Raw genomic sequence first — 26,507 nt, 5'->3', positions numbered from 1 at the left:
AATCACAGCACAATAAATGAATGACAGAGTATTTTATTTCAGAATATCTGAATTCTAGAATCTGAAACATACATCAGAATATTCCTTTCTTTACAGATACAAAACAGTTGAAAGCATTCAGATACTGCCCCACACCTGTCTTTCAGTTACGGGCACTGCCTTCGATGAAAAAGTAGCTGAAAACCATGAAACGAAATCAATTCCACATAAAGTTACCACGTGATTCTGATCTCTCATCTGACTTGTAAATTAGATGTGTGCAACTTCACTATCCAGCAACGCACTGATCTTTTGCTTAGCAGGATGGCTGGGCTATTTGCATGGCACTCTGACCAAAAACATCCAACAGTGGCATTGGCACACTGACAAACTGAATTGTGTATGTTTTGAATAAAGATTTCAAGGTAAGTCATGAGGCTTTTTCTGTTGGTAGATGAACTGCATGAGGTATATAAAATGTAATCTATGTTTTATATCCTAAGCTGCTAGAATTTTTGGCAAATGCTAACACGGTGATGGGGGGGGGGAGAAAAGCTGAAGATTCACTGAAGAAAAAAGAAAAATATGAATTGGATTCAACTTTGAAATGACCCACACAGTTCTACTTTCAAATCTTTTATTGCTGGTGTAAATACAAGTATATGAGGGGTTTTTTTTAAAGTTCTAAGAAAAATGGAATTAAAATATAATCAAATTGTTCCATGAACTTTTTGAAGCCTCCCTCCTCCCCCACACTAAAAGCATCAAAATAAAATGATTTGGTTCAGAGAGCACATTGATGTCCTAGTAATTCGATCGTTTTAGAGAAAACACTGTCCAGTTCATTCCTGCTTGCTAAATCACTTTTTAAAGTAAATTTAATAAATAGACCTGAACATGTTCACTTAAGAAATCACTAGTTCAATGCACATCACTAATATACACTATGATTTTCTACTTACTATTGAAATCACAAGTCTACTTCAAAGAAGGCTTTCGTAGAAAATCTAGACATGGAAAGGATTTTCCAAATAGAATTATTTTAAATATTTTGGGGGAAATTGCAAGATTCAATAAACCAAAACCTTCCATATGAAAATCAGTCAGTAAGTTAACCTTTTTTAGTAAACAGGTGTTTTTTCATTTACTGATTTTCCCTTAAAGCAGTGGTTCTCAACCTGTAGATCACGATCCCTTTTGGGGTCAAACGATCCTTTCATAGGGGTTGCCCAATTCATAACAATAGCAAAATTATAGTTATGAAGTAACAGCAAAAATAATTTTATGGTTGGGGTTCACCACAACAAGAAGAGCTGTATTAAAGGACCGCGGCATTAAGAAGGTTGAGAATAAAAAAAAAAAACCTAGTATTGAAAGGTGACAACTAAGCTTAGTAAAAAGAGAAGCCTGATAGTTTGGTTACCGAGGCAATTGCCACATACTATTATGGAGTGCATTAAACATTACCCGAGTAAAGAACATATTCATTTCCACAATCACCACCACACACGAGGGGGAAACTCAATTTTATTTAGTCATAAGGCCTTAGAATCACAGTAGAGCTTGATGCCATATTGGTGTCACACTCTGCCCGTCATCCAAAGAATATGCCCACCTTCTTTTTCAGCTTCTGTGTTTACTAGTGCATCACTGAGCCCAGCAAGCAGCTCACCCAGACAATCTCAGTAACGCATTCTGGCTCTCTGTGCAGAATAGATGAAAATCCTTATGAAGTATCCAGTTTTGTCTTATGGGTTTGAACCTGCTGCAGATGTCACATCTAAATTCTTGAACGGATTTTTATCATCAGTGTCACCTATAAAACAAGACAGTGTCACCAAGAGCATTGTCCTGGAGAACATCTATTTCAGCACGGCGAAGCTTTCTGCATCATGTCTGATAGTCATCTATTTGACTGGAGCCAGGGGTCAGCAAACTAGAGCCACTGCCTATTTCTTATACAGCCCATGGGCTGACAATGATTCTGTACTTTTTAAATGGTTGAAAAACATTTTTAAAGAAGATTTTGTGACATGTAAGAGTTATATGAAATTCAAATTTCCATGTCCAAAAATAGTTGTGCTGGAACACAGCCACTCTCATGCATTTATGTATTGTCTGTGGCTGTTTCACACTACAACGGCAGGACTGAGTAGGTACAACAGAGACCATCTGACCTGTGAAGCCTAAAATATCTACTATGTGGTCCTGTACCAAAAATCTCCTGGACTACCAGATTCTGTGGGGTGAGTAGATTGTATGACATATAGTAACGGTTAGATTAAGATAAGATCCTGAGTGCAAAGACTATACTTGCTCCCCTATCTCACTTTGATCCATTCATTCATATACAAGTCTGCATTGGGCTCAACCTATCACTCCAGCCCAGCCCACCGGTAGCCACTTTGCTCTCCCCTTCCTACCCTAGGCTCAATCCAAGGGGTCTGGACTGCGCTTAGGTAGGAAAAGGACAAAACTCAGCTTCAAGGCAGACAAAGCTGAATTGTCTTAAAAGGGCTTCTAAAGATTTCCAAGTTCTCCTGGTTCCGAATTCCAGCTTTTAAAAGGATTCCTACATTGATTACCCATGAGCTCTGATGTCGTACTGGGTTATGCATTGAGCTGTTAACCACAGGTCAGCGGTTTGAACACAACAGCTGCTCCAAGGCAGAACGATGAGGCTGTCTGCTCGTGTAAAGATTTGAAGTCTTGGAAATCCAAGAGGCAGTTCTACTCTGTCCTACAGGATTACTATGAATCGATCTACCTGATGGCAATGAATTGGTGTGTGTGTGTGTGTGTGTGTGTGTGTGTTACAAGAGTAACAAAGTCTTGCCTTCTTCTCAGAGACCCCAGAACAGTGAGGTGACAACATTCTTTGGCTGTCCCTCCACCAACAATCAATCACCTTTTAATTTGAATGCTTTGAGACCCTTATGAGTTAGCAGACTCCAGCCACCACTGCCCCAGATCAGAACTATCTGTGGAGTTCATGATTTTCCTTTCACATTCAAACTTCAGGCCCATGAACCTGAGTTCAACCTCCCCAAGAGTCATATCATTTTGATGTCAGGTCTCAGTTCTTACAACAACCAAAGCTGATGGCACACAAAATACAACTCTCTATAGATGAACTTCCCAAGCTAGGACCCAACTAAAACAACAACAACAAACACAAACCCCTTCACTGCCACGAAGTCAGTAACTACTCAGAGCAACCACCAAGGACAAGGCAGTGCCCAAGACTGTAAACCTAGGCAGGAATAGAAAACTTCATCTTTCTCCTGTGGAGTGGCTGGTGGTTTCAAAGTGCTGACCGTCCAGTTAACAGCCCAACAAGTAACCACTACACTACCAGGGCTCCTAGGATCCAACTAAAGGCATCTCTTTTTGAAGAGACTTGAAAAATAATTGTGGAAAACTTCTATTATTTTTAATTCCATTTTCCCATACATATTTGAGGCCTTCTACTATTTTTCAGCAATTGTCCACAAAAAGGAATATCTTACTCCCAGTCAGCATCCAGAATGCCTTCTTCTTTTTCCCTCTCCCATTGCTACTTTGGTCCAAAGTTTATACAATTGCTAAGTCCACATCACTCTCCATCCACTCCTAGTTCTGCCAAAATACCTGTTTCTGGGTTCATGCCTCTCTTGTTGCTATTAAAGAGGGCTGCAATGGAGAATGAAGCTTGTTTTGCATTTCCCCATAGAAAGATTTAAATAGGGCACAATAAGGCTGAAGTGCCCATTAACAGCACAAAAGACACCGTGTGTGATTCATACTATATTTGTTCCAAATAAAAACTCAGATTTAGAATGTATCCTATTCATAAGTTATGGATTGACTATACTAGAAAATTGCTCTGAAATGTCAGAAAGAGACTACAGTAGACAATGATACTGGTAAAAGGACTTACTAGAAAATAGTTCCATCTGAGCAAAGTGAGTTTCCCTACAACCAAGTGAAAGCTTACCATAGTTAAAAGCTCCAAAAACTGCATTCAGAGTTTACACTCAACAGTGGTGTATCAAGTATGAGTAAACTTACGGGAATATCTATTAACCATAACTAAATATGGGGTAGCAGCTATATAGGTAGCATTAATCTTAAATAAAAACGAAAATTCCCTGTAAAAGCAGAAACAAGAGCCCTCTGGCCATCTGAAGAATGACCTGGAAGTGCACCACCACACCCTCAGTCAGGAAAAGGCCCTAGAGGCATGTTAACACACATTCCAAAGGAATGCTGATAAGATGAATCTAACCCCTTTCTCTTAAAGCATTAGTAAGTGCCTTTTAAAAAAGAAACATTTTCTAATGTTCAGTAATTCATTTAAAAGAATAACAGCAAAAACAATGAGAAAAATACTGATTTCCCATTTGAAAAATTTCTTTCATGCCAAGCTCAATAAAAGAGCTAGATATTCTCATATCTACTCCTACATTCAATCTGCTTTATGTTTTGATCGATTCATGTGAAAAAAATACACCTCACTGAAATATGCAGTGAAATGAAAAAGAAGAAAGAAAATGTTACACAGAGATGTGGATATTCTTCTCTGATACAACCCCAAAATTTGACAGAGAATTTCCTTAAAGGTAGTTGTGCCACGGAGCCTATAACTATGTCAAGTTTCTGTACGGTTACTTACTCTCTGAAAGGTCTCTTTAAATGAAACCATCTGATGCAGGTCACTTTGGAAACACTGCTTGGGCTAGATAGCTATTCAAAGTATTGACACAATTCTTTACACAAAAGTAAAAACTCTCATTAATATCACCACCTATCTCATCGCAAAAATCTTTGAATATTGGGAAGTTGACAAGAACACAGCAGGTAATGCAAGTTTTCCAAATTTTTAATTTTCACTTCAAAGTTCAAATTCCATTGTTGGCACCAAATACTGTCAGGTGTTTCCCTTGAAGTGGAAGGCTCAATTTGTTCATTTTCAAAAAAATATCTGCCAAATAAATAAGCCTGAATAATCATCATTCTTTGGTAGTCACTTTTTCAGGTGAAACGATTTTCAGGTCATGAAAAATGTGACTGAGTTCAGGCTCGCAACTAGGACAATCATATAAAGGTTCGCCTGGAGGCAAGCGATGTCGTCTAGGAACGAAGCAGAAGTGCATTTTCCATACATCACACAGAACACCGAAATAAAGTGTACCCAAGAGTAGAAATTTCATAAAATTAATTATTTCTGCTGCTTCATCAAAGACATTCAGAAACACAACGGGCATGATTGGTTTTCACAGGGAATGCATGGCAGCGAAGGAAACAATGATTACTAGTGCAGGTCACGGTCACTGTCAGTATCTACTCAGATGCACACAGGACCCCTGGTAGTGTAGTGGGTTACCCAGAGGGCCACTAATCACAAGGGCAGCAGCTCAAAACTAACAGCTGCTCTATGCAAGAAAGATAAGGCTTTCTATTCCTGCAGAGATGTACAACCTCAGAAACCCACAGGGGCAGTTCTACTTGTCCTGTAAGATCAGAATTGACTCAAGAACAGTAAGAAAATGCCCACAGTTTTACCTGCCATTGCTTGCACACCAACAGTGCAAAGTCACGTCAGTAGAAAAAGCCAACAGTATGACTCTGAAGACCGTTCCAGGGCCCCTGGACAGATCTCAGGGGTGTCACATTTGAGAACTGCCCGCTTATAACAACAATGAAGCTGTAAGCACAAGTTTAGATCCCAAAATCTATAGTAAACATGCCCCCAATATAATACACGGGGGCATCAAAAAGTCTGTGGAATAACCAAATTAAAAGATCATGGAATTTTTCAACTTAACTCAGAATGTATCGAATGTGTTCTGAATTGATATCCATCGCAGTAACTAGACAGGTCTAAGTGAACACTTACATGAGTTATCTCCCTTAACCCTCATAATAACTTTCAGCTGGCTCGTCTCCTCTTGCTACAGATTTAAAAATCGAAGGTGGAAAATAACCTTAGGAGGCAATGAGTTTATTGTTAATGATTCAAAAGGAGGGCGAGGACAGAGTATAACGTGAGGAGAGTAATAAATGTCACTGAATTGTACACATAGTAGAAAAGGGGTGAACTAACCCAATAGTACAATAACTAGCACCAAGAGTTCTTTGTTGCAAGCATTGCAAACATAACTTGTTGAATTTTCACAAACACCTTTGTTTGTTTGTTTGTTCGTTTTTTAGGAGTCTCTGGGTAAGTCTGTACCTACTAACAAAAAATGATTGGCAGTTAAAACCACCCAGAGGCACCTAAGAAAAAAGGGCCTGAAGAACTGCTTGTGAACCATCACAGCCGGAAAGAAACCTAGGGCACACTGCAATACATGGGGTTTGCCATGAATCAGCGTCAACGGGATGGAAACTGGTTGTCTGGATTTGTGTTTTATACTCTTTGTACTTTTACTAGAGTCCTAGGGTAGTGTAAATGGGTAATGCACTCAGTTGCTAAGCAAAAGGTTGGGGGTTCAAGTCCACCCAGAGGCACTTCGGAAGCAAGGCCTGCCTACTGACTGCCACAAACTCACCCCTGAAAACTCTATAGAGGGCGCAGTTCGACACTTGATACACACTAGTCATCAGCTGGAATCAACTAGACAGCAACTGGTGGTTGTATTTTTAAACCCACTTTACAGATAGAAAATAGAAAGAGAGTCATAAAAGTAAAGTACTCTACCCACTCAAAGTGCCCAATCACCTGCCAGTAAACCAAATGTACTGCATACACTACACTGCTTCTCCATACTACTTTTATCAGTCTATCATTTTCTAAGAATAACATGGGGACAGCGTCTGACCCGACTTCACAAAGGGGAAAGAGACAAATTCAACTACCCGATACTAATTCCTACAAGGAAGAGGTCAGATATGCCTCCACCCTCCAACCTTTACCCAGTCTAACTCCAAGTCTCTCCAAAGATACTCTACTCCAGCGGTTCTCAACCTGTGGGTCACGACCCCTTTGGGGGTGGAACCACCCTTTTCACATGGGGTCGCTGGATTCATAACAGTGGCAAAATTACAGTTATGAAGTAGCAACAAAAATAATTTTATGGTTGGGGGTCACCACAACATGTGGAACTATATTAAAGGGTTGTGGCATTCAAAGGTTGAGAACCACTATTCTACTTTCTACTTTTCTGCTGAGTTTGACAATTCACTGCAATGGCCAAAAAGAACTCACAAATCATACTCACAATATGAGGTTTAGGAATGTAGTGTAGTGGTTAGGCATCAGACTGCTAACTGTCAGGTGTGCAGTTTGAAACCACTGGCCACTCTGCAGAACAGGAGAAAGATGCTTTCACTCCTATCAACGAGCTACAGTCTCAGAAACCCACAGGGACAGCTCTCCCCTGAGCTAGAGGGTCACCAGGAGTGGTAATTGACTCGATGGCACTTAGTTTGGGTTTATTTGTTTAGGGAACTTAACATATCTTACAAATCAGAATCAGAATTCCTCATGATACAGTTTTTCTTCAGTCAGGACAGACTCTTTTTCAGAAGTACCCGCAGACAGACCATTCTCTGGTCATCAGACTCTCAGCTATGTGGACCCTTGGCCTCTGTCCTGTTTGGCAATGTTATAAAGTTATTTAGCACAGCCAGTAAATGTCCAAAGGGCACTTTACTCCCCCATGAGCCTAATCTTGAAGGTGTTCAGCTCTAGCTCCCTGGGTCAGTAAACCTAGATCCCCTAATTTAGCACCCCTAATTAAGGAACCCACTCGGACAAGCAAGCCTCCTACCCAAAGGTAGTCAGTTTTCCCACTCCAAGGATCAGGAAGCCCATAGCTGTCTCATGCTCTGGCTCTTGCTCCAGCTGCCTCTGCTGCCACGGATCCTCTGCCACTCCTATGGGATCACGACTGTGTGTCTCCTAGATCAAGGAGACTGCACTGTCTGGGGCTCAGAGGGCACGCTCTACCCCTGGCTCTTTTTCCTTGATGTTACTGCATCTTGAGATGGCTCATTTTATACCCAGCAGGATGGCAAAACCGATGTATCCCCAACTTGAGTTCCAAGTGTTTACACCACAGTTAACCCTGAAAACAATCATTCACAACTAAACCATGTAATTCCACCAGCATCATAATCCACCTTCTCTTACCCAAACCCATAAGGAGAAAAGGAAATACATCCAATTAGCATGATTCACCAAGTCATTTAAGTTACAAAGGATATGGCAAGAAAAGTCGTACTGTGTAAATAACTGCCTGGACATTCATACACAGATTGATGGCTACAAGTCTGAACTCTTCAAAAAGAACAAAACTTTCCTCTTTTTAAAATAGTCCATGCAACTGACCTTTGATAAGAGGCAAAAAATATCAAATGGGAAGCAGATGCCCTCTTCAATAAATAGTGCTGGGAAAAAATGGATATCTATCGACCTGCAGAAAAATGAAGCAAGACCCTTACCTCACTCCACGAACAAGAATAAACTCAAGGTAGATCACAGACCTTGAGCTAAAACCCCAATTAGGGCCATTAATGAGGGAACTGGGACAAACCTGAGAACCTTGGCACAGGGAATACATAGGCTATCAGAAATAGGGAAGGATACAAATACAGAGGAGACACAATTAGACAAGTAGGATATACTGAAGATAAGTCACCTGTGTACATCAAAAGAATTCACCAAGAGAGTAATAAGAGAGCCCACTGACTGGGAAAACATCTTTAGCAATGACACATCAGACAAAGGCCTTATTACTAAAATCTACAATACTTTGCAAGCTTATAATAAAAGAAAAACTAACTGCCCACTGAGGAGGTGGGCAAAGGACCTGAACAAAAGTTTCACAGAGTCTGAAATCCGAATGGCCAATCAACATATGAGAAAATGTTCCTGATCATTAGCCATATGAGAAATGCAAATTAAAACAACTATGAAATACCACCTAACACCCTCAAAGATAGCCCAATTCAAAAATCAGAAAGCAACAAATGTTGGAGGGACTATGGTGAGATAAGAACTCTCATCCACTGCTGGTGGACCTGTACAGCCACTATGGAAATCAATTTGGTGATTTCTAAAACAGATGGAAATTGAGCTACCATACGACCAAGCAATCCCGCTACTGGGCATATACCCAGAAGAGGCAAGAAACAAACCACGGCCAAAAATCTGTGCTCCACTGTTCACTGCGGCATAGTTCACAATCGCAAGGAATTGGAAACAACCCAAATTTCCATCAACAAACGAATGGATTAAAAACTGTGGTACATACATATAATGGAGTACTACGCATCACTAAAAAGCAGTGATGAATGCATGAAGCATATTGCCACATGGGAAGAACTGGAGGAAATGATGCTAAGAAGAACAGGAGGAAATGATGCTAAGTGAAGTATGCCAAGCACAAAAGGACAAGTACAACATGAGTCCGCTGAGGTAAGTTTATAAAAAGAAAAGAAAAATGCAAAGGGGGCACAGGGAAAAAGCTACTGAATACAAACACTCCAGGGATGAGGTCCAAGTAGTATGGCAGGGGCCAGACCAAATCCAGAGGTACATGTGGTAGCCAACTGAAAAGGAGGGGGCAGGGAGGAAAGGGAAAAAAAAGAGAGATGTGTGGTAGGGGAATAGGGCACTGACCCACCCAAAGGGAGGGTATTGCTTTTGTCTCCACAGGGAAAGAGGGACCAGACTTAAATCCAGTGCTCCAAGATGCAAATGCAGCATGCCAGCATGGAGTGGGGAGCCAGTGGAGGGGCCTGAGGACTCGGCCCCTATACCAGCTAAGTGGACAACTGCCCCTCCCTCCAGAAGAATTTACTTTAGAGGACAGCACTGAAGCTGTAGCTAGGGAAGAGGGACATGTCTGATCAGAGTACATGGGAGCAAATGAATGGGGAGGAAGAGTGGAGCACATCCTGGCCCACCAGGCCTGAAAGACAATATCCCCACCAATGCACAGAGTGAATCATATGGCTGATCCCACTATGAGACACGACGTACCTCGCTAACCCATGGCCCTACGGGGGACAACACTGGACGGTCTGACGTGGAGACACAGAAGCAAAACAAAAAAGGGGTGCAGCAGAGCAACGAGGGGGAGCAGAGCAGGGAGCTCCCGAGGGAGTGCAAAGGATAGACTTTGGGGCCAGAGCATGGCACCCCATCGGACTTGACTGAAGACACTCCTAGAGGTCAAAAATCAGACCTTGATCTATTTACAGGCTTTTTCTTTCTTTTTTAAATTAAAAAAAAATTAATCAATTTATTCTTATCTGGGTCATTGGTTTTCTTTTTTTATTGTCATCATTCTGTTCTCTTTTGTTGTTTTTTCTTGCTATGCCTTGTTTTTTGGTGATTGTTATCTATGCAGATCTATCTAGGTAAGATAGGCTGGACGAACAGTCTGGAGGAAAAAACGGGACTGATGGTTCTGGGGGACATGAGAGAGGGGACAGGGAAAAGGAGGTGGTGTTGACCAACCCAGGGACAAGGGAGCAACAAGTGATCCAAAATTAATGGCAGGGAGAGTGTGAGCGGCCTAGTAGGGATTCATCAAAAGCAATGTAAGCGAGAGAAATTACTGAAAACCAAATGAAGGCTGAGCATGCAAGTAGGACAAGAGGAAAGTAAAAGGAAACAGAGGAAAGAACTAGGAGGCAAAGGGTATTTATACAGGCATGTACATATGCAAATATATTTATATAGGCTGGGGGGAAATAGATCTACATGCATATATATATATATAGGTTTAGTATTAAGGCAGCAGATGGGTATTGGACCTCCACTCAAGTACTTACTAAATGCAAGAATATTTTGTTTTATTACATTGGCATTCCAAGATGCACACCTTCCTGACACGATTGCTGAAGACAAATGTGTGCATAAGCAAATGTGGTAAAGAAAGCTTATGGTGCCTGGCTATCAAAAAAGATAGCGCCTGGGGTCTTAAATGCTTACAGGTAAACAAGCAGCCATCTAGCTCAGAAGAAACAAAGCCCACATGGAAGAAACACACCATTCTGTGTGACCACAAAGTGTCGAAGGGATCAGGTATCAGACAACAAAAAATCTTATCACTGTAAATGTGGATTAGTGCAGAGTGGAGACCCAAAGCCCTTCTGTAGGCAACTGGACACCCCTTACTGGTGTGGGGTTATGGAGTCGTGGGTAGGCGAAGAGTCAGTCAGGGTGCAGGGTATCAATGATGAAACACACAACTTTCTCCCCCCCACCCACCCACTATCTGGCTAGACCAGAGGATGTACATTGGTACAGACAGGAACTGGATACACAGGGAATCCAGGACAGATGATCCCTTCAGGACCAATGGTGAGAGTGGTGATACCTAGAGGGTGGAGGGAAAGTGGAGTAGGGAGGGGGAACCGATTACAAAGATCTACATATAACCTCCTCCTTGGGGGATGGATAATAGAAAAGTAGGTGAAGGGAGACGTCGGACAGTGTAAGATATGACAAAAAATAATTTATAAATTATCAAGGGTTCATGAGGGATGGGAGAGCGGGGAGGGAGGGGGAGAAATGAGGAGTGGATATCAAAGGCTCAAGAAGAAAGAAAACATTTTGAGAATGATGAGGGCAACAAATGTGCTTGACACAATGGATGGATGTATGGATTGTGACAAGAATTGTACAAGCCCCCAATAAAATGATTTTAAAAAATAGTCCATGATCTAAATAGATGGCTCATTAATGTACAATACTACACTGCACGTGGCAATAAACTGGTGCTTCTAACGATTACTTTGACAAGAAAGCACTCACAGGTGATACTGTAATCCCAACCATATTGTAGATGAGGAAAGTGAAACCCAGTGAGGTTAAAGTACTAACATTCCCCAAAGCATGCTGTTCATAAATGGCTGTGCTCCTAGTGCCAGCTGCCATCAAGTACGGTTCAGTGGTAGCATTTTCACCTTCCACATGGAGACCCAGGTTTGATTCTCATCTAATGTCCGCATTGGCAGCCACAACCTATATCAGTCGAGGTTGGCATGTTGCTTATGATTCTGAACAAGCTACAGCAGAGATTCCAGACTAGGAACGACTAAGGTGATCTAGTGATCTATCTACTTACTTCCCAAAATCAGCCAACAAAACCCTTTGATCACAAGAGTCCAATCTTCTTTGTTCACAGATGGTATAGAGTCAGTATCAGAAGAGAGTCACCAGGAAGCCCAGCATCTTTCAATCTCTCAGCCTAAACATCATTTAGGAAGGCCTCATGCAGTATCCTAGGAACTACTCAGGTCTGAGTGGGTACTAAGTTGGCTGGCAACACAATCACTTGATATCTGGCACTCAAGATAATAATTCTTATTTCTTAAAAACCAACAAAATAAAAAGGAAACCAGTGCACGCTGAAAATAAAGAGCCATATTCCCAGAAGCTTAAGCAAGGCATCATGTCCCATATATACAAGGGGGCTTCAAAATCGTCATGAAAAATACAAATTAAAAGGTAATGAAAATTTTCCACAAGCTTTTTTGTGTGTGTGTTGCCATCATGTTGATTCTGACTCAAGTCTGCCCTATTGTGTCAAAGTCTAACTGGGCTCCGTAGGCATTGACAGGTCATATTAAAGGATACACCTCTGAGGCAAGTTTGCCTAGAGGAAAATGGCATCACCCTCACACGGGCAATCTACAGCTTCCACATGCCCAGGGCCCAAGAAGGCTGCAAGCCCTCGCGGATGGCAGCAGACATTATTTTCCTAAACCTTCTTCGTACTCCAAGGAATCAGAAAACTCTCCATTTCAGTCAGGGCCTACCAAGGGATAAGGTCACACCTGGTGTGTCTATTTTAAGGGCCTACCTCAAAACCCAGCCATGTTTCGTTCTACTGGACAGGGGGCTTTCCCAGTACAGCAACCGCCTTGACAGCACCTAGCAACGACCAACATGGTGCAAGATGACTGTTAAATTTGCAACTCGAAGAGCGAAAGGAAAGAACAAGTATAGTATCAAATATCCAGATCTATTCACCCTTATCATTTGTCATAACTCAACTTTTAGGACATATAAACATCTTGTGACTTGGACAGGAGTGTGGTTTTAATTTTAAACAATCATAATCTCAAAAAAATCTACCGTGACCTCCCCCCCCCACCATGCACATTCAACAGGAAGGTGATCAAATGGAAGGCTGTGGTGTATCACCTAAAAGAGCAGGCGGCACAGACGGTAGATGAGCGGTAATGCTGGCCAGAGAACACCACACACACCACATGGATTCCTGTGGCAAAGGGGGAAAGAGCCTACAAAGCAACTTTACCTCCTCCAATTATGATGGGACCAAAAAGAATCACAGTCTAGTCATGTAAAAGGAGCTGCCTGATTGTGTGTGTGTGTGTGTGTGTGTGTGGTGTGTACTGAGGTCATGTCCCTTGGCAAGCAACATTTACACTAGATTCCCCCACTTATCTGGATTAATTTCATGTCCCTCATTTCATTCAGATAATTGAAGTTTTCCTTTTAGAGTTGTAAAGTGTTTACTTCAATATAATTAGCTAACTGTCCACTTAAAAATACCACTACAAAAAATTAGCACCCCTCTCTCTCCTTCAACACACATTCTTACTCCACTGTCATTAAAAGTGTAAGATTTTGGCCTTCACAGGAAATTTAGTTCCAAAGGCCCCTTTAAAAATTAGCACCAGAAATTTTCTACAATAAAAGTTATGGCCATTACCTTTTTAATACAGAGTGTTTTCATTGCTTGTTAAATACATGGTGATTTGAGTATTCAATACATGACCACTGTTCTGAAAGCAAATTAAAGGTTTAGACTACTAAAGAGTTTGATGACTTGCCTCAATACAATAACTAACAAAATCAAAGAGGTCTCTTTTTTTTTTGTGAGCAGGCATTAAGGGCATTTTAATGAGAATTCACTCTTTAGTATATAATTACTAATGAACAAAAAAAGGTCTATTAAACACACTCCTTTATAGTGTCATAAAGCTTCTATGTGAAAGAAATATCCATGTATTAATCAAACTCTACAAAAAATTGAAATCTGCAAAGCCTTACAAATACAACATGGTAAAAATTGTAACCCTACGTAATTGTTCTGCCATTTTATAGAAATATCCTGAATCTATTTTGTACAGCTAGCTTATAATTTGAAAAAGACAGACTCTCCAGCACTAATCATGGCAATGACATGTCTAAACTTCTTGTATGAATTCTAAATTTTTGAATGAACACTAGGTTCTCACACTGATAACGGAACTTTCTGTTAAGCTGAGCGTTTGCCTAATCAACATCTATTCATCACCTGCTATGGGCCCAGTAGGAGCCCTGGTGGCATAGTAGTTATACATTGGACTGTAAGTTCAGAAGTTTGAAACCACCAGCTGCCCATTGGGAGAAAAACAAGGCTTTCTACTCCCATAAAGAAGTAAAGTCTTGGAAACTCACAGGGGCATTTCTACCCTATACTATAGGGCAGCGGTTCTCAACCTGTGGATTGCAACCCCTTTGGGGGTCGAACGACCCTTTCACAGGAGTCACCCGATTCATAACAGTAGAAAAATTACAGTTATGAAGTAGCAACAAAATAATTTTATGGTTGGGGGGGGCAGCGGGAGGTCACCACAACATGAGGAACTGTATTAAAGGGCGGCAGCATTAGAAAGGTTGAGAACCCCTGTTGTAGGGTCACTAGGAGTCAGAATTGAATCGACTCCATCGCAGTGAGTTTGAATGTTTTTTATGTTGCAGGTATTCTATTGAGTGTGGAGGGCAGGAGCAGAAACCCAGTCACGGCCCTCAAGGTATACACCATCTAGATGGGAAAACAAGTAGTGAATGTACACACTACGGGAAAGTGTAACAGGTTCTTCGACAAACAAAAGCTCAAAACTGAGACAACCGGGAGAGAAAAGGATACTACCCCAAAAGAATGGACTGCTACTAGAATGAGAGAAAAGACACCAATTATGTGGCTTAGCCTAGGCAGCGGCAGAGACTCCAACCCCAAGCAGGTCAGGAAAGGGCCCTAATCCATGACTGGAGGAATTCAGCTCAAATCACAACAAAGCACCCAGCTCTCAGCGAGGCTGTCCTCAAATCCGAAGGAGTCTATGTGATGAGTGTACGTTCAAGAGACAGTACTACGCTACCTTGGTTCTGTGAGATCTGCCCATGTTTCAGCAGGGCCACAAATGACTACCTATGGACAGGAACAGATCTACCCTCCCCAAACCCCAAAACCAAACCACGGCCACTGAGTAGATTCCAACTGAGCAACCCTGTAGGGCCCTTCGAGCTTCAGAGACTTTAAATCTGTATGGAGCTAGATTGCTTCATCTTTCTCTTGTGACTGACAGTGGGTTCCAAACTGGTGCCCCAAACTGTGGTTACTGTAGCCCACGGCTTACCCCAGTGTAGCAGCCAGTCTGGCAAGAACTGAAAGGCTAGGCTGTCAAGTGTACTTAAGCAGATATTAAACAAGGTTCCATTTCGAAAGGGGACTACAAAAACAAGCCACACAAGCATCATCTCGGCTCTATGGCTTGTTTAACACTTGAGTGAGCTACGAAACAGAAAGGTCGAGGAACTGGTTCTCTGCTTACTTTTAAAAGTAAATAGGGTTTTTTTTGAAGTTTTATTTATTTAAATTACTTAAGGATGACACTACTGAAGATGGAGAAAAAGGGCTAGCTATTGCTATAAAATTTTAGTAAATGTAGGAGTCTATGTCCTAATTCAATCTAAAACATATATCCAAATATCATACTAGCTCACGTGTATTACACTAACATCTTTATGCCACATAATTCAAAACTCATGACAAGAAATGTTTTTTAAAAAATGACAATTTCACAGGCAAACTGAATACAGTGAACCCAGAGTATAGTGAGACACAGCTCTGTCAGCAATGGATGCTCACGGCAGAAAAATTCCAGAATAGAATAGAAGTCTTCATGTATTTTCAGTCTTAAAAATCAATCTGAGAACTGGGTGGGAAGGCCTGAGCCAACAAGAACTCTTTGATCTGCCAGGAGATAGGCTAGGCTGACTGGGACTGCCCTTAGAACCAGTAATGATTGATGTGAAATGATTTTCTCACCATCAATCATGCACTATCTTAGTCTGCTATATAGTTAATTGTTTTCAGTAAGAATGTCAGTAGGGGAAAAAATTAATATAATCAAAACCTGTGGTCTCTCTGAAGCCAATTGTCTATATGAGTGTACAAAATAGAGACCACTCTACGCAACTGGCACTCCATTTGTTGGGGCCAAACAATCATTTATTTGCCAAGGCGATCCAAAGAACGAAATAGTGGTACTTTCCAAATAAATGCCTGAAGAACTTCCTCATTTTTTTAAATAAACAAAACACACTACTCTGATCTCCTAAAGGAAGAGGTAACAGTAAGCCGAGGAGAAAGAAGACACCATGGCTTTTCTTTAAATAATGCCATCATGAAGCATGACTTATCAAATAGAGCTTTAAATGATTTAAAATATCCATTCAGGCCAGCTTGTCAAGGCACTCTGAACTCCGAAAGTAATGTTCCTTACAAAGATCTATATGCTAAAAAATACATCCTTATAAAGTGAAACCAAGCCTTTAAAATGTGGCCTACAGTACCGATTAGAGGGTCATTCAATTCATGGATGTCTAACTTTGTTCTGGTGGAAAATTTGTATTATTCTAGCTTAACTGAGGTGTCCTATCAATAAATTCAAATAAGGGTGCCCTTTCCCAATTTCACAGTGATTAACATATATTAAAGAATAAAACTCTTGGTGTTAAGTTTTTTCACACGATTTTTCTAACATATGTATGGCCTGCTACCTCTTTCTGACAAGATACTTTGTTAGAATCCAGTCTAATTCAGTAGCTGACTCAACAAAAAAGAATTATTTCAAATCTTTTATACCAGGATTCATAACCTTTGGGCACTCAGCTAAGAACTTCTTCATAAGTTCGATAAAGCCTAACAAGTCCATAAGTATTAACAGAATGCCCACCACATTTAATAATGGGTACAAACCACCCACAACCAACCCTATTGTCATTGAGTCAGAACTGACAAAGTAGAATTGCTTTACAGGTTTTCCAGTGCTGTAATTTTGCAGTGAGCAACATCCTGGTAAACAGGAAAAACATTGACATTGTCAAGGATTTCATTTTACTTGGATCCAAAATCAACATCCATGAAAGCAGCAGTCAAGCAATAAAATGATGAAATGCACTGGGCAAATCTGCTGCAATAGGTCTCTTTAAATCATTAAAAAGCAACGATGTCACTTTAAAAACTAAAGAGCTCTTGGCCCAAGCCATGGTGTTTTCAATTACTTCATGCAAAAGCTGGCCAATGAGTAAGAAAGGCCGAAGAAGTGATGCCTGTGAATTGTGGAGCTGGTGAAGATACTAAATAAACCATAGACTGACTGCCGGGAGTAAAGAACAGCTCTGTTTGGAAGGCAGCTCAGATGCGCCTTAGCAGCAAAGATGATGAGATTTTGCTTCACATTTGCTGGACATATAGTAAGTAAGGACTAGCTCCTAAGGAAGGACATTATGCTTGGTAATGGCCATGGAAAAAGAGGAAAGCCTTCAACGATAAGGATTGGCACAGTGGCTGCAAGAATGAGCTAAAACACAGCATTCATTCTGAGAATGCGGGAAGGTACCAGGCAAGTGTTTCCTTCTGGTACACACAGGCTTGAAATGGAACTCGATGGCACCCAACAACAGCAAGATGTATCTTCACACAAGCAGACTGCCACATCTTTCTCCAGAAGAGTAGCTTGCTGGCTTGGAACCCCTGACCTTTAACCACCGAGCATTTAACCACTGCAGCACCTGGGCCCCTTCAACAATGGGTACACAGAATAAGACATGGTCCATCCATCACTCACAAAGCCCCTACCAGGAAAACCGCACGCAAAGCCAAGTACAAGGGGCCTCAAAAAGTTCTTAGAACAATTCTGTTTGAACGTTTTGAAGCCTTCCCCCCACCACCACCACCACCACCCCGCCAAGCAGTGGAACCTGTGAGAGCCAGCACACAGCCTATCTTGTTTTTCTAGGTCACACAAGTTATCTGCCTTTGACAGGGTGAAGTCACCACTTTCCTATCACTAATTAGTGGGAAATACTTGAAGTTTTCCTCCTCTAGCGGGATTTCAGCCTCACACAAGTTATGGTTGTCATCGAACTAAAAAAATCAAACTCACTACCATCAAGTCAATGTCGACTCCTAGTGACCCTATGGGACAGGATAAAATTGCCAGTGTGGGCTTCCAAGACTGTAACACTTTATGGGAGTAGAAAGCCCTGTTTTCTCCGGAGGAGCAGTACTCTTAAACTGCTGGCCTTGCAGGCTGCAAACCAATGCTTAACCACTGTGCCCCAGGGCTCTTCAAGTTTTATGTACTGCTGTGAGACATACAAAGAATTCACTCCTCCCCAGCAAGAGTTCTAGAGTTCCAGAACATAAAGAAGTCTTGTGAGACCTACCAACAAGAGTAAGCTAATCTGGGTTTGGGGGAAATGACATATGATTACATATACAGGACTTCTCTAATTCATATCAAAGTTTAATTATTATAACTCTTAAGATTCATTAGATACCAATCTTCTGGAATGGGCATAGACTACTTGAACCAAGAATACAAATAAAAAACCCTCAAGTGATGAATAATTACTAAACCCAAACAGTTGCTGGAAACCAGTTTCAATTGACAGAATGCAAAAATTTTCTTAGGTATAAACGACATCTTTGATATCTAATGAGTCCAAATCAAAAACTAAGGTGCAGTAGTGAAAGGAGGGGGAGGGGGTTAGAATTAACTTGACTTTTTTTTCTCTGAGCATCAAAACTTTTTTTTAATCATTTTATTAGGGGCTCATACAACTCTTATCACAATCCATACATACATCAATTGTGTAAAGCACATTTGTACATTCATTGCCCTCATCATTCTCAAAACATTTGCTCTCCACCTAAGCCCCTGGCATCAGCTCATTTTTCCCCTCCCTCCCCACTCCCCTCCCTCATGAACCCTTGATAATTTATAAATTATTATTTTGTCATATCTTGCCCTCTCAACACAACAATTTTTTGGTGTAAGAACACTCATTGGGAAGCTCCGAGTCAACAAGCTCAATGTCTAGGTTTTCCAAGTGACCTAAGGCTATTCAGCCCGTTGAATCTTTTTGAGAAATTAGATTCCTAATTTTTCTCTGTAAAATAAAAGGGTTGGGGATTACAATGCTAAAGTAATTTACAAATAGAAAATTCTGTATTTCTTTGTTCCTACTGTGAACATAAACGTCAATGTGGTTTCAAAACCTGAGTGAAGACGCCTACTTAACCTTTCTTTTGGTAATGGCATTCAACTTAGCTCATCCTTATCAGCATTCTGACTTTTATCTACTCATTCCAAAATCTAACAAAGAACATCTTATGATTCAAACGATACTCAGCACTCAAACTACTTCATTAAACACAAGGCCCAATGGAAAATGTTCATTAAAAGTGGAGTCGGAGGAGAATCGAGGCCACCTCTGGCCAGGCCTATACTAATTAAAATCCAATACTGCACTTAGTATGTGGATTCCTAGAAGAAATTCCAGATGTGGTTAAAGTTTGAGGTTAAACAAGTTGCGGTGCTACTGAATTATTCTGAACTACTATTTAGCAGCCCCTTTACCTGACCACTACGGCTAGGCTTTAAAACCTAATTCAGTAACGAAGTGAGCCAGGCTGGGTGAGGGGGTGCAGCTTGAAATCCGCCCCACGTGGGAAATTACCATCAACTCAAGTTTTCCATTTCACACTGCAATGCAGGTGGGTGAAAAGTGTAAGGCCTTAGCTTTGAACCTCCCATCACACTGCAAGGAATTTAGGAATGATCCCAAGGTAATCTAATGTATTGCTCTTCTCAGAAGACTAAAAGTTGCATTGTTTGGGGGGAGGGGCGTGGAGGGTAAAGCCACGACTATCACTTAGGAGGTAAAGCTTAAATAAATATATTAGTGGGACTTCTCTGTTGGGGGTACATTGCCAGCTGAACACAACTTAAATCCGGAAAATGATTTTGCCGCCACAGCCAAGAGTGCCTGGTTCCCTAGCAAAACTGGTGGATGTGCTGAAGCTTCATAGGAAGGCTTCAGAAGCGGGCACAGGGGGATCTGCGGACAGTGGGGGTGCAGGGCGGAAAAGTGAGGGTGACAAAAGGGCCGGAAGCAAAGGTTTCCTCCGGGAAGGCCCGCGGGCGCGCGACAAGAGGGGCCAACGGCCCAGCAGCCTCGTGATCCGTGAGGAGGCCCTTCCGCCGACTGCGGCCAACCCGCTGGAACCCGCCTCCCCGCGCCCCAGCGCCCGGGCCCCAGCACCCGGGTCGCGCGGACCAACGGCGAGGCGGCGGGGCGCGCGGCCACAGAAGGCCGGCGGTCACGAGGGATTCCGGCCCGGGGTGCGATACGAGCGAGCGGCCGCGGTGACCGCAGGAGGGGTGATGGCAGCGCCCACGGCCCTCTAGGCGCGGGGCTGGCAGTCTCGAAGAGAGCGCAGCGCGTGCGCCCGAAAAACGCGCCGCCCGCGCGGCCCTCAGCTCCGCCCTCCGCCCACCCCCCACTCCCCGCGCCGCCGCCGCCGCCGCCGCCCCTCTGGGAACTCCGCGCCGCGCGGCCCCGCGGGGAGGGCGCCGGGGAGGGAAGGGGAGGGGCCGCGCTCCCCGCCTCCTCGCCGGCCCGCGCGGGTCCCAGCCCGTAGCCTACTCACCTCCTCCTCTCCCCGTCTCTCCCTCCTGGCCACCGGCGCGGCCCAGCCGGCGACGCGCTGACGCCGCGCCCCTCCCCCGCGGCCGCCGCCGCTGCCCCTCCCGGCCTGCGGCTGCCGGGGCCTCAGGGTGCGTCGGCACAGGCCCCGCCCCTGGCCCGCCCCCGCGCGCGAGGCCCCGCCCCCTGCGCTGCTCAGACGCGCCCGGCGCCGACTCCCTGACTCAGCGGTCCCGAGAGCGGTGCCACCGCGGCAGGCAGCTCCGCCCTGGGCCCCCGTCCCCACCTACCCACCGCGCGGTGTGCGCACCGCTTCCTTCCTCCCCACGCGCCCTTGCCCCTCTCTCAGCAGCACGCCGCTCCGTTCCTACACCCACCCGAGTCGTGGGCGAAGGTCGCGTGTACGCCTTCTCCTTCCTCCTGGACGGTCTTCCCAGCCTAGTAGGTCAGCCTGGGCTTCCTGCAATCCCCTCCCTGTGCCCCCGCGAGGCTGCCACCCGCCCCGGGGCGACCGGCTCCTTCCTGCCCGGCCACTGCTACCTGCAGTGGGCAATCTCCTGCTCGGGCCCTGTTGTTCCCCCGGACCCCTCCTCCTCTTTTTGGTCCCTTCTCGATTTATCCAGGGTGGTTCATGCTTCCTTTTACTAATTTACCTACATTTCATGGGTCCTTTCGGCTCTGCCTACACGCGACAGTGCAGAATGGTTACTAAACGATTGCATGTCGCGGCCCCACTTAGGAGAATCACCTTGAGCAATTAAACCCAGAGCATGCACAGTCCCACGTATGCTTCCTTTATGCGATAATATATTAATCGAATCACATTTCATAGGATAGAATTTTCCGTCGGCGCTTACACTTTTGGGGTGTTTGCCCGTCACCACCGCCTCCACCAGCAAACTTAAAATGTTAACTCTTTTTTCTTAAATTCACAGTAGGAACACCGGGGCATTTTAGAGCTCTTGCTTTCCTTACCCGCTAAATCAGTTTATTCCTTTCACGTTTTAACTTCTGTGATCCTAACTTAAAGGATTTTGTATTTAGAAGTAGTCGTTCTGAGCCGAAATCAACCCGATGGCAGTGAGTTTAGTTTGTTTTTTTATCGGGGTTAATTTAAGTAACTCCGTTGGGGAGGAAACATGAGTGTCTGGTGTGTTCAGTAACTTCATTTTAAAAACTGCAACTATCTAGAGAGTTAAAATGTAACGTCATTTTAAAAACTACAACTTTATATAGAGTTAAAATGTGATGCAGGACTACGGGACAAAACCAAAAGAGGAAGCCAAGGAGGCCTTTGGAGTTTAAAGTACACAAGTTGTTTTACGTATTGTCAGTAAAAACATTATCCTTCTATTGAAAAGTAAAAACTCTTTTCCATTCTAAACAAAACTCAGGCTCTATGTGGACCTTCAGAGTTTAGATCCTTTGTTGAGTTGAACGGCAGCATTGCAAGCATTTGAAAGCCTAATAAACCATCTGTCTCCCCACTTCCACACAAATTGGGAAACAGAAAAGAATAAATGCCAAAAGCTGAAAGTGAGACACACACACAAACTAGTAAATCCTATAACACAGAACATGTATCTGAGGGGGTGGGGGGAGATAATGGCGGCCATGTCACTGTTTTGAAAATAAAATCACAAAATTTCCTGAGTGGATTCTCTAGTCCTTAAGATTATCTGCAATTGAGTTATTTTATTTACAAAATAAGGACAGAAGTCCAGAAAAGGTAAATCACTTGTTTCACATGATCCAGTGTAATTGGAAATAAAGCCAGGATTTGCACTCCGACCTCCTGTCTCCTATCTAGGATAGTTAAGACCTACATAAAGCTATTCACTATCAGGGTAGTTTGACTCGGCAGCTTTACCTACGTGGTCTGAGTGATTTATGAAATGACACTTGGCATTCGCTAGGAAGAGTTGCTGTGAGACCGTTTTGTCCCACTGGTTTCAAGGCCCATGTCCTAACCAACCAGTCAAAAGAGGCCAAGAGCAGGGCCTGACTAGGAATTATGAAGTCCATGTTGTCAAAATAAGAAAGAAAAATATTACAGCATTATTGGGAAGTTAAAATATGAAACAAAGTGATAAGCTACTGAACATGAATAATCAAGGTTTCCATCGTAAATTCCTGAATGTAGGCTAACAAATACTCCTGAAAATTAAGGTGAGACTACTTAAAAAGATAAAAGGGCAAAAATGTAGAATTTGAATTGGCTTATAGGAAAACCCAGAAAAGAAACGCTTGAGCCAAGATGTGGAGGTGAAGAGTAGTAAATGTTGGGAGAGCCCCAGGCCTGCTTTCTCAGAAGGGTCTGGTGGCTCCCACTGTCAGTCTTTTGTTTAGCAGTGCAGTGTGTTAGCTCTCTCACCACACACACCCTTTGAACCTTCCATACCCAAACCAGACTCCCTGCCTCAAGTCAATGCCGACTCATTGCAACCTTCTAGAGCAGAGTAGAACTGCTTTTTAGAGCCTCAGAGGCTGTAAACCTTTACAGAGGCAGACTGCCTTGTCTTTCTCCCAGGGATCAGCTGATGAGTTTGAACCTGTAACCTCTCAGTTAACAGCCCACACTTAATCCACTGCCACCACCAGGACTCTTTGAACCTTAGCCCAAACCAAACCCACTGCCATCAAGTCAATTCCCACTCCTAGTGACCTTATAAGACAGAGTAGAACTGTGGGTTTCCAAGCCTATAAATCGTCACAGGAAAAGATAGCCGCCCTTTCTCTCTCAGAGCACCTGGGAGTTTAGATAGCTGCCCTTTAGGTTAATGGTATAACACCTAAACGCTGCAAAAAGGTCCAGGAGGACAAGCATTAGGAAAAATGCAGCAGAGTTAGCAAAAAAGATGTCATGGACAGGTGTTTCAAAAACCCCTTTTGACTCATTGCAACCCTGTGGGGTGGTAAAGAGTGCAGTTTGTCAGAATGTGCGGGGCTCAAATACATAAAGCATAGATGTAGCGCATAGACCTTTCTATGATCATTTCTATTTGGGGGCTACCATTAGATTTTCACATCTGTCTGAAAATTCCCAGCTAGACCTAGTTGTTTGTCTTAATAACTTGCACATGAGAGCAAAGAGATACCTTAGAGACGATATAGCTTACATGTTTTTCCTGGGCCCCAAATCAGACATCGCTACTCTAAATGCAGTCACGGGTCTCTCTCTCTCACTAAGTGTTTACTCTCATGGAATTTCCATTCTACTTGGGAGAGACAGAAGAATAATTAAATTGCCAACTATCAAGCTGTGTGTCCCTGCATGATGCAAATGTTTATGAGCTCAGCGACTAGCTGAAAGGTTGGCTGTGGGGTCCACCCTAAAGCACCTGGGAAGACAGGTGAGTAATCTACTTCCCTGAAAAGCAGTCATCGAAAGGCCTACAAAGCCTTGCTCTCCTCTGACCCATACACAGGGTCACTATGAATTGGAATCAATTCAACAGCAACACTTGCTGATTTTGAAATAAGTCTTTTGAAGACATGAAGTTTGAGGGTGTCAAAGTAGGTTCGGTCTTGCTGAGGGACAGTTGAAGTATGACTTGAATGGACTAAGCAGCCAGGTCTAAAAAAGTGGGAATAAATTGGTACAAGGCGCCGAGGAGGTAAGCATACTGTAGGTGAGCCCATAACACGAAGGGGCTGTGATTCACTAGGAGGAAAGGAAGCAGGGAAGTGAGGCCTTACAGGATAGAAGGGATTTGTTTTAGGTCAGGTTAAGTATGGACATGTGGAAGATGAGTCCCTGTGGCACTCTGGATTAGAGAAGGGAAAGAAAGACCTGAAAGACCACGTTGAAGCCTTCCTGATAATCAGTTGGAGGCCATGTGAGGTAGCAAGGTTAGCAAGAAAGAGCAAAATGTCAAAATAATTAAATAACAGATTCCCACAGTTGCTTTGTGGAATGTTTGCCGTGGCTGCCTTTTCCTCCTCTTGGATTATTTATGAGTGATGAAATGAAATAAATTAGCATGCGTTATTTAAAAAATAAATAATAACTAAATAACAAGGGTGGTGGGAGAGCACACGGTCAAAATGCTGCAAAAAGGGCAGGGAGCACAAGCCTTAGGAAAAAGCTAGTGTCGTTAGCAACAGAAATGCCATGCCTGAGTGGTTTCAAAAACCAACTCCCCCCCCCCCTCGGCCATCTAGTCCGTTTTGACTCATAGCACCCTGTGGGGTGGTAAAGGGTGAGGAAATGGGGGCAGTGCCATTTGTCAGACTCCCTGTGACTCAAAGATATAAAGCATAGATGTAGTTCATATACATATAAAGATCATGTATATTAAATCCTTAAAATGTGGCATCTGTTTGAAACGTCCCAGCCAGGGCTAGTTGTTTGTCTTGATAACTGGGACCTGAGGGCAAAGAGACACCTAAGAGACGACATAGCTTACATGTTTTTCCTGGGCCCCAAATCACACGTAGAATGACTGACTCGCTGCTCTACACGTAGGCACAGGTCTCTCTCACCTAATAGTAGAAGCGCTCAGGCAGATGTGCTTCCATATCAGTTATGGTTCCATCACTGCCCTCAGTCAAGTCTGAGCGCAGTTCACTACAGGTGTAACCTGGAGCACATCACTAACCTTAAGCTAACTCTAGGATAGAGAAGAAGAATCTTGGGAATTTAGACTTATCAAAAGTTAGAGAATTTCTGTGAAAAAAAGAGAAAAACAAATATCATTTGATGAGATCTGCACTAAGAGCTGCCATGACTCCGTGTGGTTGCACGTCTAGAAAAAGACAAGTTGGTCGAACTAAGCATTCTTTTGTTCAGCAAACTGCAAGGCCATCTATTGGCTCTTCTTCCCTAGAAACAAGCTAGGGTCATTTAGAAGACAGAGTGGAAGGAGAAGCATCCATCTGCTCCATTTGTAGCAATGTAACTTGAGCGTCTCCAGCAGCTAGGCCTACCACAGGCCAAGTGGGGTCCACGCATGTATGTGCATGCCTTCTTCCAACTGCATAATGTAGGTGGGTAGAGTGTGTTAATTTGTTAGGTGTTACTGAAAGATGGAATGCTATTAGCACTCTTTTTCATTTGGAATAGACTTTGTTTGGGGGTCCAGTGGGAGCAGTTCATCTCTTGGGATAGTTTGGAAAGCTTCATTAAATTCAATGAAGGAAAAATAAGTGTAAGTTGTTCTAAAAATAATCAAGAAATTTACTATGTTTAATTTGCTGGCCCCAATGGTTCTCAAGTAGTGGAGACCAAGGATTCATAGCATTCAAGAACAATTATCCTATTTTTTAAATCAATACCATATTTAGCCTTAAAACCTACTTGCTGTTAGTGCTGAAAGTGGCCAAAAACATCAGTAGCCAGGGAAGCATTAAATATACTCACTGTTGATGAAATGATCTCTTTAAATGAGGGTATAGCCGTTCCAACACTCATGTGTGGGAATTTGCTTTATCATTGTTACCTCTGGCCTAAAGACAGAACTATTTCATATTGTGGTTTATGCTGTACTTTTTATCAAGCATAAACTCATGTTTTTGTTTAAAACCAAAGAAAGCTTACATAAGCTCTCCTCGTGATTAGCCTTCCCAGTAATTATCTGTTGCTTGGCATCAGTGTGCCTCAACCAAGTTCAGATGGCAGAAAAGAAAAAAAAAATGTTTGATCTACAGTCACGTGACTTAGAAGACTGTATGCAATGGAAGGTACAGCTATGCACATACAGGGAACATATTTATCTAATTTGACTGCCAGTGACTTAATTAATATTTGTCAAGCACTTTGAACATGAAAAGAACTATCTGAAAGCTGAGAGCT

The 26,507-nt window shown here is 42.8% G+C and overlaps 1 protein-coding gene across 10 annotated transcripts in view; it reads right to left on the bottom strand.

Annotated features, from left to right (window-relative positions):
- The window catches only part of QTMAN (queuosine-tRNA mannosyltransferase), a 459,649-nt gene extending 438,801 nt beyond the window's left edge, over positions 1 to 20,848 (bottom strand). For 8 of the 10 annotated variants that reach the window (XM_075529859.1, XM_075529861.1, XM_075529854.1 and 5 more), the window contains exon 1: positions 20,718 to 20,848. The gene's annotated coding sequence lies outside the window, so the exon portion shown is untranslated. Of the gene's footprint in view, positions 1 to 12,782; positions 12,835 to 20,717 lie in introns of those variants that run through there. The other 2 variants (XM_075529855.1, XM_075529857.1) reach the window with 2 other exon arrangements.
- Between the last annotated feature and the right edge of the window lie 5,659 nt (positions 20,849 to 26,507).

Source organism: Tenrec ecaudatus, chromosome 13, assembly GCF_050624435.1.
Source record: "Tenrec ecaudatus isolate mTenEca1 chromosome 13, mTenEca1.hap1, whole genome shotgun sequence".
Lineage (NCBI taxonomy): Eukaryota > Metazoa > Chordata > Mammalia > Afrosoricida > Tenrecidae > Tenrec > Tenrec ecaudatus.
Note: the sequence above shows the minus strand (reverse complement) of the source record. Positions and strands in the feature narration are given on the sequence as shown.